The 4777-nt window shown below is 54.0% G+C and overlaps 1 pseudogene; it reads left to right on the forward strand.

The window, feature by feature from the left end:
- Nucleotides 1-2236: 2236 nt before the first annotated feature.
- On the forward strand, nt 2237-2914 carry LOC106752182 (annotated as a pseudogene).
- The last annotated feature ends 1863 nt before the right edge of the window (nt 2915-4777 follow it).

Below are 4777 nucleotides of genomic sequence, written 5' to 3' on the forward strand. Positions count from 1 at the left end.
TTTCGGTACCGGAGATGGGGCACTACTACTTTACGCGAATGTCGTACGGGTTATCGGGGGCTCAAGCTACCTTCCAACGGTTGCTGAATAGGTTAATCGGCCCGGAAAATGAGCCCCATGCGTTCGTGTATTTAGACAACATCGTGGTAGTGACCCCAACATTCGATGAACATCTAGAATGGCTGTCGCGCGTGTTAACGAAAATTAAAGAGGCCGGGTTAGAGATCAACCCGGAGAAAAGCAAGTTTCGTCGGTCGGAGGTTCAATACCTCGGTTTTTTGGTGCACCGCGAGGGGCTAAAGGTCGACCCGGAAAATACACGGCCGGTAGTATTATAGAATAGAATACCCGGCGCCATCAAACGTAAAACAACTACGGCGTTTCTTGGGGATGGCGTCGTGTTATCGGCGGTTCTTACCGTGGTTCGCGTCCGTGAGCGAACCTCTGACCCTACTCCTGCGGAAGAGCAAGCGCTGGGAGTGGGGGTCGGAGCAGAAAGAAGCTTTCGAGGGGATTCGGTCGGAGTTAGCGACCGCTCCGGTGCTGTCGTGCCCGGATTACGGATCGCCCTTCACCCTGCAGACGGACGCAAGTACCGTGGGACTGGGGGCGGTCTTGACACAAGACATTAAGGGCGCGGAGCACGTAATCGCGTACGCGAATAGAGTCCTCACGGACGCCGAGCGGAAATATAGCACGACCGAACTAGAATGTTTCGCAGTGGTTTAGGCCATAAAGAAATTTCGACCTTATCTGGAGGCGTTTCACGGTAATAACGGACCACAGTAGCTTGCGGTGGCTTCATAATTTGAGTAACCCCTCGGGTAGGCTTTCACGATGGGCGTTAGGACTGTTAGAATATGATTTGGAAATAATACACCGCAAAAGGGCGTTACATCACGTCCCGGATGCGCTGTCGCGAATTCCCGAGGGCGACGACGAGATCCCGCTGAAATCGAACGCCACGGAAATGATGGACACCGACGATGATTGGTATCGGAAGCGTTTCGGGGAGGTGAACGAGAACCCGGATCGTTTCCCGACTTGGCGCATCGTCGACGAGAATTTATATTTCCTGCGTCCAAATCGGATAGTGTCGGAATTAGTGGGGGATCTCGATCGGTGGAAATTGATATTGCCGCGGGAGATGCGCCGCGAAGCTGTCGAGGAGTCGCACGATCATGCGAAGGCCGGCCACTTAGAGGTCGAGAAGACCTACCATAGGCTGGCGGTAAAGTATTATTGGCCGAATATATTTCGGGATGTTGTCGGGCACGTGCGCAAATGCGATACGTGTCAGAGGATCAAGGTGGAACAGCGAGCCCCAGCAGGATTGATGGGGAGAAGGGTACGTGAAAAACCCTGGGATATCGTAGCTGCCGATATCATGGGCCCGTTGCCGCAAAGCAGGACCGGTTACTCTTACCTTTTAGTGCTACAGGATACATTTTCGAAGTGGGTAGAGTGCCGGGCTTTGCGAGCCGTGGACGGAAAGGCGAGCACTCGAAGAATTAGTGATATCGCGCTGGGGCACGCCGAGGATCCTCTTAACCGAAAACGGTACCGAATTTATTAATAAAACCATGGAGGAATTTACGAGGGAGAACGGGATTGAACACGCGACCGTTCCCCCTTACCATCCTCAGGTCAATCCGGTGGAACGGGTGAATAGAATACTGAAGACCATGATCGTGGCGTACCTCGACAGAGAACACCGGGAATGGGACGAACATTTGAACAACTTCCAGCTCGCGTACAATACAGCTCACCATTCCTCGACTGGGATTTCCCCGGCATTTTTAAATCTCGGCCGGGAATTAGAGCCCGCGAATTCGCTCCGTCGACGTCAGGAGGGTACGCCGGTTGTCGAGGCGGGCGATCCGGTCCAGTGGTCGGACTGCCAGCGAAAATTGAGTCCGCTGCTTGCCTGGGTTAAAGATAACCTTGAGCAGGCATATCAAAAGCAATCCGCCAGGTATAATTTACGCAGACGACAGCCGCAGTATAAAGACGGTGACTTGGTGTTGAAGCGACAGCGTGTGTTGTCGTCGGCCACTCAGCACGTCGCCGCTAAATTGGTGCCTAAGTTTCACGGTCCCTTCCGGATCGTGAGAATGTTATCGGCGACGGTGGGTGAGTTGGCCGACCTTGTGGGGACTAATGTCGGTAAGGCGCACGTACAGGACATGAAACCTTACGTTCCGCCCAACTGAATTTTGTTTAAAACACGCCAAGGATGTCCGAGACCCAAGACAAATGGAACGCCTTCCGCCTCCGCCGACGCCCGTTTTTTCAGAAGATTCAACAGGAGGACCCGGGATTCTGGGCGGAGATGGTGGACATTTGGAGGACCCACCTCCGGGAGACCACCACTACGCGAGGCGCAGTGGTCCGGGAGTTCCCGGAAACCCGAGAGGGGGGGACTCAAACCGAAGGAGCTGTCGGCACTCCGCCTTCGCGGAGTGCAGCGTCCCAGACCCTGGGGGTCTGGGATGTTATGGAGGATTTCTTAGCGGGTTCCCGGGTAAAAGACTGGAGGGACGTAGAGCCTCGTCCGAGGGAGGAGCCTGGGGGAGGGGGGAGGGGCAAGCGGAGCTCCAACGCGGGAGAACCATCAAAGCCCGGTGGACCGGCTGCCGGCGGGGAGGCCCCGGCTCCCGGCGATTCACGGCCTCGTCGGAAGACGGCGAGGCCGGCACCGACCGCTTCGCCACGTCATCCGCGGGGGTGCTGGAATTGCTGAAGCCGGCGTCATAATTACGCCGAGTGTCCACACCCCCGCGCGACCGACTTTTACTATCGATGCGGGGAGCCGGGGACCACGATAAAAGACTGCCCGCGCTGTCGAAGAGAGTGGCGGGATCAGGGACCCTACTTGCCGGAGAAGGGGCACGTCCAACGGGGGTCGCGTTGACCGGGGGGTCGCCGAGGGTTTTCTTTTTTTTCCTTTTTTTGTTCTATTAATATAGTTCGCGTCAAATTAATTTTTTTTGTTGTTTAGTTTTTTTCTCTTCGTTTTTTTTTCCTTTTCTTTTCTTTACTTTTACTATTTTTGGGGGATTTTCTTTTGGTGCATGAGCAGGGCCTAGGGCCCGTACTCCGTTGTAAGATTTTGTTGGTGTGCTGTCGTATGACAGAAATTCACAAATAAAAGCGAGTTAGGATTAAAGAATGCCGACTGATGATTTCGCACGANAGGATAGACCGGCGGTGGAGCGGCGGGCTCGAAGGCGACTCGGGCACCGCCGGCAAAGAATCGGCTGCCGAAAAAGAAGTGGAAAAAAGGAGATATTCCCGATGAAGAGTAGGGAGAGTTCGGTTAGAGTCCTCGTTACCGAATAGTTAGAGAAATCGTTGCCGAAGAGTGAGAGCTATCGTCACCAAAAAGTTGGAGCTACCGTTCTCACGTTATCGTTTCGCGCTTGTGCTGTCGTGTCGAAAAACTAGTGAAAAGTTTTGTAAAGGAGTCCCGGAGCTAGAGGACCCTTGGCGGTGACCAGCGAGAGGACGAGCGAGAGAGAGAGAGAGAGAGAGAGGATTATCGACGAGGACCAGCCGCCCGGGAGCCTGTCACTATAAGGCCGCCTCACCGCATCCTATTATAAAATTTTTGTGTGATTGGGATTATCGTGGCGTGCGAGCCCCTTTGGCTCGACGGCCGGTCAGTTAGCGAACGCGAGAAGCGTACGTCCCGGGTCCGCCGCGGCGTAGTAATGAGCGCGTTACGTCGTATATAGATGTCGCGGTTTGAAACAAAGAAAAAACGGGCGAAATAAAGAAAAGTGCTTTCGAAGTCGCAGTTCTTTTTCTTTTCTTTTTTTATTCTCTTTCCCCTTCCTGCGTCGGTCGCCGACTGACGCCGGCGACCATACGGACACCTCCCGGCCTCCGACTTAAATCACCCCGGAGCTGCCGGTCCCGATCGGGACAAACTCGGGTCGAGTGGCCGACGCGCGGACGGCGACGCCGACCGCAGGGCCCGTAGTTAGTGGGTGCCATTCGCGCACCTGGCGCCCACACGGACTAGTGGAGGTCCGGATTTAGTTAGCGGCCCGAGGTTCACCCGTCGGCGTTGCACCGGCGACTCGGAGCAGCCGAGTCGCGAATAACGGTCGCAAGGTTTATCATCACAGCTGCCAGCAGGCGCTGACGAAGCTATTTTTAGAGGACGACTGATCGAGGGAGCATGTTGGTGAAATGGGAGAGGTTCGTCTTCATCACAGGATGAAGACAATTCTAGAGCGCTTTGACCACTTTCAGCATACGATATGTTCAAGCTCGTTGCTGAGGACTGTGAGTCCTAAGAGGCCCGTCTGGGACGCTTTATGGTTTGTGGTTTCTTGGTATTTTGAGGCACCCCTTTAGATTTTTTTGGTGGGACAGCTTCACTCTGTCCTGAAGGACCTTCGTCAGCACCACGAAGATCAGTCGCCGTGATGACTTTGCCTGGTGGAAGTAACATCTTCCATTTTCGTATTTTTTTGGACACAGCTTCTGTGCGAATGGTGTTGTGGTTTGCAATGAAGGAGTTGCTTAGGTGATCACTGTAAGCTGTTTCATGCTCCAACGCTGAATCGCACAACCTGCTCAAAACAGCATCCGGGTTGAATGGATGGATGCCACACTTGCGGAAATCGGCTTTGAGGTTTTCGGGGCTTCTATCGGCCAGCGCATCCAAGACCTTTTTAAGCCGAGAAGGAAACTGGTCTTTGGGGATACACCCACAACTCCTGCCTCTAGGGGTGTCTTTCCACTCTTCTAAAACTTTACGCTATTC

The sequence above is a fragment of the Dinoponera quadriceps genome, unplaced genomic scaffold (genome assembly GCF_001313825.1).
Source record: "Dinoponera quadriceps isolate SergipeBrazil2010 unplaced genomic scaffold, ASM131382v1 scaffold490, whole genome shotgun sequence".
Lineage (NCBI taxonomy): Eukaryota > Metazoa > Arthropoda > Insecta > Hymenoptera > Formicidae > Dinoponera > Dinoponera quadriceps.